Source organism: Aotus nancymaae, unplaced genomic scaffold (assembly GCF_030222135.1).
Source record: "Aotus nancymaae isolate 86718 unplaced genomic scaffold, 86718_ANA_hifiasm-v0.15.2.pri h1tg000067l, whole genome shotgun sequence".
Taxonomy (NCBI): domain Eukaryota; kingdom Metazoa; phylum Chordata; class Mammalia; order Primates; family Aotidae; genus Aotus; species Aotus nancymaae.
Genome location: NW_026988482.1, coordinates 40,296,248 through 40,309,535, shown reverse-complemented (window position 1 = coordinate 40,309,535; position 13,288 = coordinate 40,296,248). Strand labels below are relative to the sequence as shown.

At 41.3% G+C, this 13,288-nt stretch overlaps 1 protein-coding gene and 1 long non-coding RNA gene across 15 annotated transcripts in view; both read left to right on the top strand.

Moving 5' to 3' along the window:
* The window catches only part of LOC135270844 (uncharacterized), a 79,698-nt gene extending 76,066 nt beyond the window's left edge, over nucleotides 1-3,632 (top strand). Inside the window, exons 4-5 of the long non-coding RNA XR_010339008.1 lie at nucleotides 1,107-2,396; nucleotides 2,714-3,632. This is a non-coding gene — a long non-coding RNA (uncharacterized LOC135270844). The remainder of the gene's footprint in view (nucleotides 1-1,106; nucleotides 2,397-2,713) is intronic.
* MAGI1 (membrane associated guanylate kinase, WW and PDZ domain containing 1) overlaps nucleotides 1-13,288 on the top strand; it is a 677,859-nt gene that overhangs the window by 160,995 nt on the left and 503,576 nt on the right. The gene's annotated exons all lie outside the window — the stretch shown is intronic.

The following is a 13,288-nucleotide window of genomic DNA, read 5'->3' as shown; positions in this document are numbered from 1 at the left end:
ACAGCAGGACTGAAAAACCCTCACAGCATAGCTAAACCTATTAAAGAATCCATTAGTCATTAAAAAAAAAATTCTTTGTTTCTTCCCTCTTGTTTTCTGTCCACCTGATTTAGTGTGAACTGGTTGCTTTCTATGTTGATTCCACAACTCTTATCCTGGAATTTCCCTCCATAGTATTTTTAAGAGGAAGTATTTCTCATCCCCTTTCAGCCACAGTTCCTCATCTGTGCAGTGAGGGTAACAGCGGTCTCAGGGAGGTGTTGTGAAAATTTAATGAGCTGAGACAAGAACAGCAGTGGCATGAAGTAAGAGCTCTGTCAGTACCAGCTGTTGTTATTACTTTTTCTTCTTTATCTGTTTCCTCTACTTCATTATTATGTTAGGCTGTGGTCACTAATCTGTAATACATCTTTAAGAATGAGGATATAGTAGGGCTGTAAGGGAACTACAACATGACCTATTGTAGTCCTTCATTTTCAGAGAGACCTGGAGGAGATTAGTGTCTTTACCAAGGTCATGGGGCTGATCGATACAGAAAGGCAGAGCTACAAATAGAACCATGCACCTCTGACATTGGTCATAGTCATGTGTTTTTTCCATTTCTTCATGCAACCTCAGTAGCCTTAAGGTTTTTTTTTTAAAAAAAGTTTTCTAAATTTTATAGTCATTTATTCTCCTTTTTCCTGATTTATTTATTTTCTGAAATCTATAAGAGCTTTATTGAGATGTAATTCAAATACCATACAAATCACTCACTTAAAGTTTACAACTATATACTTTAAATATATTCAGAGAATTGTGCAGCCATTTCTGAAGTCTAACTTAACATTTTCATCATATAAACAATAAACCCTTTACCCTTTCTGTATCACTCTCCTACTGTGAAGTTCTAGGCAGCTACTAATCTGTTTTCTGTCTTTTTGTATTTGCCTATTTGTATTTCATGTAAATGTAACCTGTAGTGTGAAGTCTTTTGTGACTGGCTTGTTAGCATAGTATTTTCAGTGTTATTTTTATAGCAGCATGTATCAGTACTTTATTCCATTGTTTTTTGTTTTGTTTTTGTTTTTTTTTTTGTAGAGACAGGTTGTCACAATGTTACCCAGGCTGGTCGCAAACTCCTGGCCGCAAACGAGCCTCCTGCCTCAGCCTTTCAAAGTGCTGGGATTACAGATGTGAGCTGCCACACCCAGCTTTTCATTCCTTTTGATGGCTAAATAATGTTCCATTGTGTAGATACACATTATTTTCCCCATTCATCAGTTGAGGGACAGTTGGGTTGTTTTTACCTTTTGGCTATTATGAGTAATACTGTTACGGATATTCATACACAGGTTTTTGTGTGGACATATGTTTTTATTTCTTTTGGGTACATACCTGGAAATGGAATTGCTGGTTCAAATGGAAACTCTTTGTTTAACTTTTTAGTAACTGCCAGACTGCTTCCTAAAGCAGCTGCACAGTTTTACATTCACACTAGCAGTATGAAGGATCCAGTTTCTTCATATCATTACCAGCACTTGCCTGTCTTCGTACACCAATCAAAGGTTTATGAAGTTGATCTCATTGTGTTTTTCACTTGTATTTCCCTGGCTAATGATGTTGCACGTCTCTTAATGTGTTTATTTGTTCTTTCATATATCATCTTGGGGAAAAATGTCTGTTAAGATGGTTTGTCCATTTAAAAATAGTGTTATATGTCTTTTATTATTGAGTAACGGTTCTTTGTATGTTACGGATACAAGTACTTTATCAGATGTGTGATTTTAAATATGTTCTCTCATTCTGTGGGTCATCTTTACTTTTTTTTTTTTTTTTAATTTGAGACACAGGACTTTTTGTAAAAAAAATTTTGAAACAGAGTCTACCTCCCAAGGTGGAGGGCAGTGGTGAGATTTCAGCTTACTACAACCTCCACTTCCTGAGTTCAAGCGATCCTCCCACCCCAGCCTCCTGAATAGCTTATACTACAGGTGCATGCCACCACATCTGGCTAATTTTTGTATTTTTTGTAGAGATGGGATTTTGCTGTGTTGCCCGGGCTAATATCAAACTCTTGGGCTCAAGCTATCTGCCTGCCTTGGCCTCCCAAAATGCTGGGACTACGGATGTGAGCCACTGCACCTAACCTGCGTCTTCATTTTGTTGATGGTATCATATACAGCACACATATATTTATTTTTTCTTTTGTTTGTGCTTTTATTTAAGTAGGCTTTACCTGATTCAGGGTTTTGAAGATTTACTTTTGTATCTTCTAAGAGTTTCATAGTTTTAGGGTTTAATTTGAGGTATATGGTCCATTTTGAGTTAATTTTTGTGTATTGCATAGGAAAGTATCCCAACTTCATCCTTTTGTATGTGAACGAGAAGTTGTCCCAGCACCATTTGTTAAAAAGGTGATTCTTATTCTTTTTTTATTTTTATTTTTGAGATGTAGTCTTGCTCTGTCTTGCAGGCTGGAGTGCAGTGCACGATCTCAGCTCACTGCAACCTCCACCTCCCAGATTCAAATGATTCTCCTACCTCAACCTCATGAGTAGCTGGGACTACAGGCACCCGCCACCACATCCAGTTAATTTTTGTGTTTTTATTAGAGACGGAGTTTCACAATGTTGGCCAGGGTGGTCTCGAACTCCTGACCTTGTGATCCACCCGCCTTGGCCTCCCAAAGTGCTGGAATTACAGGCATGAGTGACCATGCCTGGCTGAAAAGGTGATTCTTTTTCTATTGAATTTTCTTGGTACCTGTGTTGAAATCAAATATGCAGAGGTCTTGACACACTGTTATTGTCCAGTTTCCACACATGCTGTCCTTCTCTCCCACAAAATGTGATAATGTAATAATGTAGTAACATGCCTGATAATCAAATGAGTGGATTTCAGCAATCCCCCTTTGTCTGAAACCTTTGTGATCAGAGGGAATAAACATCTTAGAGGCATAAAGCCTTGCTCAGATAAGGAGTAGAGAACCAAAGTGCCATAATGTACCAAGGAAAAATCATCAGATATGCCAGAAAATATGCAGTAGGAATTGACTTTGAGGGTTATCACAAGAACACTATGTAGAGTAAGCACAAACAGCTCAGCTGTGGATGAGCTGTGCTGTAGCTTTTGCTGCAAACCTCTGCAGGCCTGAGAGCTTGTTGTGGGTCCAGAGAGCAGCAGATGTACTTGGCTGTGACGTCACTGGATGTGTCCTGATCTACTCCTTCTCCTTCTCATGCACAAGGTTATCTGAGGTCTCAGCGAAGAGACAAATCAGCACTTTACCCGTGGACAGCACCAAAGCCCACCATCTTGGCTGCTGCCCCAGAACCTTGGAAACTTCTGCAGTGAAATGGATTCTGATTATTTTTATTACCTTTGTTCTTTCTTTAGAATTGAAGTCTAGAATACATAAAGTACATTAATATTAAGTGCAGCTTTGTGACCTTTTAATCGAGGTATTCGTTTGTAAGCATCACCAGATTAAGATATGGAACATCATAAGTACCCTGGGAAGCTCCTTGTGCTCTTTCCAACTCAGTGCTCTCTTCTTAAATAGGTCAGCACTGTTCTGGGTCTTCTATTACCATATATTTGTTTTGCCTGCTCATGAATTTCAAATAAATAAAAACGAACTGTGGTATGTACTCTTTTATGTCTGACTCAATTTGTCCAGTATGTTTGGGAGACACAACCCTTATGTGTATCAGTAGTTCATTTTTATTGGTTGTATAATATTTAGTTACATGCATATACAGTAAAATATTTATTTTTCTATTCACAGACATCTGGATAACTTGTAGTTTGGGGCTATTTTTGATAAAGCTGCTCTATTTATTGTTGTCTGAGTGTTTTGGTAGACATAAACACTCCTTTCTTTCATTTGTTTGGCTTTAGAAGACACTGCCAGTGGGTTCTGATTTTGTATCCTCTTCTGTTTCAATCTCACTCCCAGCTTTGTGTTTAGAGTATGTGTTTGTGGCCTCAAGTATGTGCAGGTTGGAGACATGAAAGAGGAAGACAAATTGATGAAGGTAGATTGGGGAAGGGGGCAGGCTAATGTGTATTAAAGAAAGGGAAGAAAGTGGAGAGGAAGAGTTGGAGACAAAATAATTATTAGTTGGGTACATACATGTTCAATATGGATTCTAATTCTAGCTCTGCCATTTACTAGCTACTTAACATTAGAAAACTTAAGTCAACTCTGAGCCATATTTTTATCACCTGGAAAACAGGGTTGATAACAAGCACTTATATTACAGGAACTGTGAGCAGTATATGAAGCATTGCCTTCAAGTAACAGCTCATATTTACTGAGGACTTTGCATTGCTAGTCACTGTGCTAATGTAATTATCTAATTTGATCCTTACAACAACCCCACGAGCTGTGTTCTGTTAACTTTCTCAGTTTTCCCAGTTAGGAATGTGAAAGTATGAGAGGGTCAGTAACATGTCCCCAGGTCACACAACTGGTTAGTTAGGAGAATGAGAACTCTGGTAAGTTGACACCACCGTATTGATTGCAGAAGACTGGGAGGCAGACAGACATGAAAGAGTGTCTTCGTTTATAGACCGAAAGAGGTAGAGGACTCTTACCCACCCAGGCAGAATAGAATACTAGCCAGTGATTCATCTAGGGCTTTCCGGACTGGTCCAGTAAGGGACAATGACTGCGTGGCGTGAAGGAGAAAGGAAACTTGGAAAAATTCTTTTTATATTTAGCCTTATCTGAAGGGCAAGGTTTTGAGTTTCTGTCCCAGCATTCACTAGAAAACTTTGCATAGAGGTAAACCTGAGTAGTTGAGATTCCTCCTCACCTTACTTTAAGTCCCCTAGCCTAATCTTTCCTAAGCCAGATCCCTGGGCCTGCGTGTTCCTTCCCTCCACCTCATTCTACCTGCTGTGTTTCCAGCTGTACTGGCCTCATGCCAGCTCTTGACTGCTGACTGCTTTGGCCTCTAAGCTCTAATACTGGCCTCCTGGGAAGCACCCAGAATTCCACAGTTATTTTTCTCTCTTTCCCCTTCAGCAGTTCCCAAATTTGCTTCTCTCAGTGTTGGGCTTTCAGCTGGCTGGCTGTGCTACAGTCACGCCATCCCAGTCCTGGAGCAAGTCAAACATTAATTACACAGGTGCATGAAGAAAGAGTGCATGCATTCTTCTCTCCTACAGCCCCCCAACCCAATTTCAACTCGCCCTCGGTCCCACGGTGAGGCATTCAGTGTTACCTGGTTGAATATATCTATATATTTTGTTTTGCAAATATAAATATTAGGCTGGGTGTGGGGGCTCACGCCTGTAATCCCAGCACTTTGGGAGGCAGAGGCGGGCAATTTGCTTGAGTCCAGGCTCCAAGACCAGTCTAGGCAACATAGTGATACCCCATCTCTACAAAAAATACAAAATTAATTGGGCATGGTAGTGTATACCTATAGTTTCAGCTTCTCGAGAGGCTGAGGTGAAAGGATTGATTGAGTCCAGGAGGTAGAGATTGTAGGAAGCTATAATTGCACTACTGCATTCTATCCTGGATGACGAAATGAGACCCTGTCTCAAAAAAATCCCCCAATTTTTATACATATGTATATAAGATGGAGTCTAGTCTCAGTTTACTGTGCAGGCTGGTCTCAAACTCCTGGGCTTCAGTGATCCTCCCACCTTGGCCTCCCAAAGTGCTGGGACTACAGGCATGAGTCACCACACCTGGCCTGAATATGTTTTCACACTTATAGAAACGTATAAAATTCTTAGTCTTTCTTCATTTCTTTTTCGTTCATTTTTTTTTTTCACTAAAATGGTAAAATCCCACTATGAACAGTCCTACTTTTTCTTCTCCTCTACCCTTCTCCCTATCCTTCCCCACGCTGCCTTTCTCCTGTGCTTCTCTCTCTGTCTTCTGTCCCTCCTTCTCTCTCTCCTTCTTCTCTACTTGATTTGACTCTCTTACTGCCTTCCTTTCTGCCTCTCTGTCTCCTTTTCCCCCTCCTTTCCTCCTCTCTTTCTCATTTCAGTGAGTCACTGCCTTGGTGCATTCATGGAGCTGGGGCCAGGGGATAGATAGAAAGATTCATACCCTCTAGGTCCTAGAGAAGAGATTAGGGTGCTGTGGGGAGATCAGAATGTAAATAGGTCCTTGCTACATAGGCTTTTCCTATCATTTGGACAGTCCTCCTCTTTCACTTAATGAATGAAACTGAAGGGTTGTTGGAGGCCCAGGCTTCCAGTATTGAATTGACCTTGGGTCCTGGGAATTAAAAAAAAAGAAAGTATCTCAGTGCTTAGGCAGCCTATTAAATTAAGTCCAGTTCCTGCCCTTCCCATGTTTGTTTACTGATTGTTACGCACATTTGTCAATATTATATGCTCCTGTCTATGATAGAAATAAATGCTCAGCATCCATTTAGAACAAATTGCTCTTTCTAAGAGGAATTGCATGTAATGAAGAATGGCTCTCCCAGATTCAGAAACAACTCGAGGGTAGTAATCAATGGCCTAAGCTGTGAAGCCAGGTTCAGAATGCAATGCAGATTTCATTTTCTAGGGTAAAGAATAGGGGAGATGCACTGAATGGTTGCTTAGTGCCAGCACTAGGCCACGTGCTGCTCTTGTGTCTCTTGCCCTCTCTCATGAAGTAAGCAGCACCATAACCGCTTAACTGCAGGTGAGGAATGTGTGACACCAAGCGGCGAGATCCTCATTTCATTTCAGTTCTATTAAAAATGTTTATGGAGTGCCTACTTTGAGCGAGGCTCTATTGTAGGCTCTTGGAATACATCGGTTAAAAAGCAGTCTTGCCTTTGGGATCTAAACATTCCAGTGGGGGTGGCAGGTAGGGTAAGATAAATGATACAATACAAACATAATCAGTTAGTAATTATGAAGTATGTTAGAAGTTGATAAGAGCTGTGGACAAAGGAAAAAGTAGGACAGGGTCAGAGGGTTGAAAATGTCCAGGCAGGTAGCCGGTGGTAGTATTACATGGGGTGATCAGGGTGAACTTCATTGAAGTCAAGAATTCAGAAAAATATGCAAAGTATTCAAAAAAGCTACCTTATCTTAGAATCTAGCTACAATTATTTAAGAACTCATTTAACAAGTCTTTGCTGAGTTGGGTAATGTAGGAATGGTTCTTGTCACCCTTGCTCTCTAATGGCCTGTGGTTTTTCGAGGGAGATTAGCTATTCCCTAGCATATAATTAGGTGCTCAAGGGAATCATGCTGACCATTGGCATTAAGAGCAGGAAAGACGGGATGTGGGTAATCATTCTCCCAAAGATATATGCTGAGTGTTTTTGTGATGCCCCATAACTGATACAATGAGATACTGAGGCATTTTTCCAGGGTGCAGGGAGTCTGTCTAGGAGGTTATGTGGTGAAGTCAGGACAAGCCCTCTGTTCAGAGTCAAACAACAGTTTGAATCTGCGCTCTACCCGTCAACATTTGGTGTGTTGTGTCACCTCTTTGAGATTTGTTTTCCTCCTCTGTGAAATGGGAATATGCATTCTCAGCCCAAAGGTTGATATAAAGATTGCTGGCAGCATTTAGTCTGGGGTCTCACACATGTTAAGTATTTACTGTGCAATGGTGATCACTGTCATCCATCCTCAGTCTGTGGGATCATTTGAGGTTTTGCTTCAAGGTAAGCCTCGCTGATAAGATGGCTGTGATAGCAATTAGTTTCTTAAAGGTATCCGGAACGTATGCCAGAAGAGAGGCTGTGGTAGGGAAGCACAGGAGCGTCTTTCTTTGTCTACCCAAAACAGGGCCAACTTTCCAGAATAGCATATGGACCCTCAGAACTCATGGGGATTTTTCTCAGCAGGTAGATTTGTAAGCAAATGACAGGGCAGGGAGGAGCGGCTTACGGATTCCTGATAGATCAGCGGTTACAAGGAGGCACTTTTGGAACTGCCATCTGTTTCCTTCCTCCTTAGATCTTACACCTCCTTAGACTCCTGGACCCTGAGTCTCCAATGCAGAGTGGAATTCAGAAAGCAAAGTAAATGACAGGGCTCCTTGGGGGCTAGTGTGTGGTCTTATCATGCTTATTGCACAGCCCACTCATACCCCCACTCCCACCCCTTTTTGATTCAGGGTCTTGCTCTGTTGCCAAGGCTGAAGTGCAGTGGTAAGATTATGGCTCACTGCAGCTTTGCACTACTAGACTCACGTAATCCCCCCACCTCAGCACCAGCATATCCTCTCGCCCCACAATAGCTGGGACTACAGGTGTGGGCCACTAAACCTGGCTAATTTTTAATTGTTTTGTAGAATCAGGGTCTCTGTATATTGCCCAGGCTGGTCTTGAACTCCCTAGGTTCAAGCAGTCCTTTCACTTTGGCTGCCCAAAGTGCTAGGATTACAAGCATGAGCCATCATGCTTGGCCTCCCACTCACACCCTTCGAAGTTAGGGGGATCTGGGCTAATGATGCCGGAAAAGTGCTGTGGAGCTTAACTTTTTAGGAATTGTTCTACAATTGATTGATGTATTTAGAAAAAGCTGCTGCCAACAGTGTGCCAGCAGCCATGCCAGAGATTAAACAAATGAAGATAGCAGAGGCATATCCTCACCCTCAGGGACCCCCTAGCTCTCAGGTAGTAGCAGCCCAGGGGATGCAAACTGGTGGCCTGTGGATACTGGTGGTTGGATGATGATGATGATGAGTGACAAATGCTTACTATGGGCCTGGTAACTTTCTAAGTATTCTGGATAGATCAACTTATTTAAACTTCACAAGAGCCTTGTGAGAGACATATTCTTATTATCTCCAATTTCCAGATTGGGAAACTAAGCAACTCACCCCAAGGGGGCATGCTCATGGACACTTGAAAAATAGAGAGATTTCTCAGACATCTGGGTTTTCAGCTTCTCTTTAAAAAGATCTGAAGCTAAGTGTATGCTGCTGAGTTCGTGTCCTGTCCGGGACAGCAGCAGTTGAACTGCTCCTGTGTCCACCATCCACTGTTCTGTGACTCCTCCCTTCTTCCCTGTTTACACCGAGTAGCTGCGTTTTTTTGTTCTTGGTAAGGGACCCCAAGTTACATTTTTGTTTCCGTAGCTCATTTGATGAACGTGGCAGTGCGTTAGGAAACAATCATCCTTAGAAGACAGAAGTTTAGGTCTCTGGGATGAGGGGAGGTGACGGAGAATGTAAGAAAAGTTTAGTAGGCAGTACCCACAGTGGACTTCATATGTCGGCCATATATACATACATATATATACACACACGTACATATATACACATATGTGTGTATATATAAATGAGGTGCTGCATCTGTTTAGCTCTTTTGTTCCAAAGTTCAGGTTATACAGGTTAGTCTGTCACTGCCTGGTCTTGCTGTGTTTGCTGGGATCAGGTAGTGGTTAGGTGGGAGGGATTATGAACAGTTGCTCAAAAGGCTGCTGAGATCTTAGATTAACCTGCTTTTCTAAATCCCAGCCTAGGATTTTCTCTTCCTTTTTCTTTTAGTGATTGCTTTTTGTGTTACTGCTTTTTTTCCCCCTTTTAAATGCACATCTCATAAAAAAAAAAAAAGGTAGGCACTCAGGAGTTTGAGGTGGGAGGATCACTTGAGCCCAGGAGGTTGAGGTTGCAGTGAGCCATGATTGCACCGCTGTACCCCAACCAGGGAAACAAAACAAGACCCTGTCTATTTAAAAAAAAAAAAGAACAACAAAAAAAATTGAAAGCAGCAAATGTCAACAATTTCCCCCCAGCCACAGTTATTCTCCACATATAGTATATATTTATTTTATATAATTTACACATATTTATAGTTCATATTTATATATTTATTCATTTATTACGTTTACTTAATTGTAAATTATATGTTTACATTACAAAAATTGAATCAAAACAGTACATAGTGTTTTAAAACCTGTTTTTCTCTCAGTCATATGTCATGAACATCATTCCATGTCAGCTGCTGGCATTGTGGTTTTAAAAGTTTGCAAAATATGGCCAGGCACGGAAGCTCACACCTGTAATCCCAGCACTTTGGGAGGCAGAGGTAGGTGGATCGCCTGAGGTCAGGAGTTTGAGACCAGTCTGCCCAACATGCTGAAACCCCGTCTCTACTAAAAATACAAAATTTGCTGGGTGTAGTGGTGCATGTCTGTGATCCCAGCTACTTGGGAGGCTGAGGCAGGAGAATCACTTGAACCTGGGATACAGAGGTTGCAGTGAGCCGAGATTGTGCTACTGCACTCCAGCCTAGAGCGAAACTCTGTCTCAAAAAAACAAAAACAAAAACAAAGTGTTTATTATTATTATTTTTCATATTTTGAGACAGGATCTCACTCTGTCACCCAGGCTGGAGTGCAGTGGTGCAGTTTTGGCTCACTGCAAAGACTGCCTCCAGGCTCCAGTGATCCTCCCATCTCAGCTTCCCAAGTAGGTGGGACTACAGATATGTGCCACCACCTGGCTGATTTTTGAATTGTTTGTAGAGGTGAGGTTTCACCATATTGCCTAGGCAGGTCTCGAACTCTTGAGCTCAAGTGATCCCCCTGCCTCATCTTTCCAAAGTGCTGGGATTACAGGTGTGAGCCACTGCACATCGTCAGTGCTTCCTTTTTTTTTTTTTTTTTAAGTTTAACAGGTGCCATTAGGATTTTTCTAATTTTTTATATTACTTCACATCCTAGACTATTTATTTGGTAAAACTCTAAGAGAAAATTGTACCATCAAAGGGCAGAGAATATGAGTTTATGCTGACTCGGTTTCCTTCTGATTTTTCAGTAAACATTACTGTATGTTATATAGAATCTCTCTATATATATGTAGGTGCATGTATAGCATAATTACAGACGTACATATACACAGTATTGAAGCAGAGTGCTACTTAGTGTCTATCTGTATGTTATATAGACCCTTTCCGTATTTATGTAGGTATGTGTATGGCATAATTACAGATGTAGATATCTACAGTCTTGACGAGGAGTACTGCTTAATGTCTGCCATTTTGATAATGGTAAATATTTGCATATCTTTCTTTATCCCTGCCAGCCTTTAAAAATCTTGATTTTGCTAATATTTGTAGCCTCAGTAGAATCTTCATTTTGTGACTGTAGTCTGGATTTGGACAGTGGCAGGTGAGTAGGCAGGACTCCCATATGAGTTTAATATTTCTGGTGAATAGCCATGAAGAGCCACCTGGTGTTCCTCCCACAGCCCGAGGGCAGGTGGCATAGTTACGGAGGCAGAGTCTTGTTCCTCCCTCCATTCTTCACCTTCTCCTTTCTGTAGTGAGCCAGCTCAATCTGGGAAAGTGGAATGAAAAGTGCTGTTTTTCCTGATTCTGCTATGCAGCTGTGCAGGGCTGGATGTAGCCGGCATAGCTGCGTGGCATGTGCCATGGAGTCTGCCATCTTGCTGTGGCTGACGGCCTCCACAGCCCAGGCTTCCCCATCGCTCCTGCCATTATTGTAGTTGGTGAGCAAAGCAGGGAAGCAGGCCACCTCCGCCACATGTTTAGAAGAGTTGTCCGTTCCATCCTTCACTTTGTAGGAAACTAACCCTGGCCTGTACCAGGGATAAAGAAAGCCTAAAATCTCCTGAATGAGGTCATTATCACTCCACATAGATCCTTTCGACCTTGGCGAGAAAAATCCAGTGCTGAGCTTTTGGTGAAGAATCTTCCAGAGTTCAGGTTATATAGGTTATTTATTGATACACTGCTCTGTGTCTTTGTGTGTGTCTGTGTTTATTTAGGTTAACAGAGGGGTCTAACATTCTTCCTTTACAAAATAAGATCATGCTATACATGCTATTATGTAACCTAATTTTTTTTCATTTACAATAATAAATTTTTTTCATTTTGTTCATATTCCATTGAATGTTTATTCATTCACTCATCCTATTTACAATTAAAAAAGAGAAACATTCTTTTCACATTTACTTAGTAGTAGTTAGAGAGACAGACAATAATCATTTATACAATACACGTGAAGGAGCTCTGAGGGAAATTACTCTGGGGTTGCATAATAGAGGGGATTGATTTCTAAGGAACTGACACGTCGGCTACAATCTGAAGACTAAGATGTGGAGGTAGAATTGGGAGAGGAAAAGAGGGGACTATATCCATTTTTATAGATGTATAATATTTAATTCATGGATATGCCATAATTTATGTATGAAGTCATTTTGGGTGGCATTTAGATTATTGCTGATTTTTCATCTGTTTTATCAGTTTGGATGGGCAGATTAGAGGCTTTGAACTCTTAGTCTAGCAGCGGAGTGGATCCATCTGAATTTGCCAACATTCTCATTTGTCTTTCTTGTGTCCAATGATCCAAATTTGCAAATGTCAACCAGGGTTATCGACAAAGGTAATTAACCTGCAAATAAATTACACCAAGGAAGTAGTCTCACTTTTGTGATAGATATTTGAGGCCAAGTAGTCATGCCTGGGTATACTACCTAATGATATATGGCACGTGCTCTTATTTCTTTATGATTTTTAAATTTACCCTATATAACATTTACCAAGTTCCTTCTTATTCCAGCTAGTGTGTTAACAGTTAAGAATATGAAATTGAAAGGTTCTTAGTCTCTCTCTCCAGAAGTCCTCAGTAGTGTGAAAATACAGAGAGACAGTTGGCTATATAATATCATAAGTAATACTCTTAAAGTAAAGGAGTGAGCATGGTCTATTCTGTCCATTCTGGTAGCCAGACGGTAACCAGTATCACATGAGCTCCTGAGAGGAGTTGGTATTTGAACTGTTCCTTGAAGACTGATCCAAATTTTGTCAATTATTAAGGAATTTGGTACTTTATGATAGAAGGAACTCTAAGAGCAGAGATTTCAAGGATTGGGAAGGTTTCTTAATGCCTGGTACTTATGGAAAGTACTGGGTACATTACTGGCTTCATGGTGAGAAATGGGCTTGGAAAGTAGCTGGGCTGGATTAGGGGAGACCTTGAATGCCGTGCTAGGGAGGTCAGGTTTTAGTCTGTAGATAGTGGGAATATATCAAATATTTAAGAATGGAGAAACTAGGCTGGGTGCAGTGGCTCACGCCTATAATACCAGCACTTTGGGAGGCCAAGGCAGGTGGATCACGAGGTCAGGAGTTTGAGACCAGCCTGGCCAACATGGTGAAACCCTGCCTCTACTACAGGTACAAAAAATTAGCTGGGCGTGGTAGTGCACCTGTAATCCCAGCTACTCCGGAGGCTGAGTCAGGAGAATCGCTTGAACCCGGGAGGCGGAGGTTGTGGTGAACCAAGATTGTGCCATTGCACTCCAGCCTGGGCGACAGGGTGAGACTTCATCTTAAAAAAAAAAAAAAAAAGA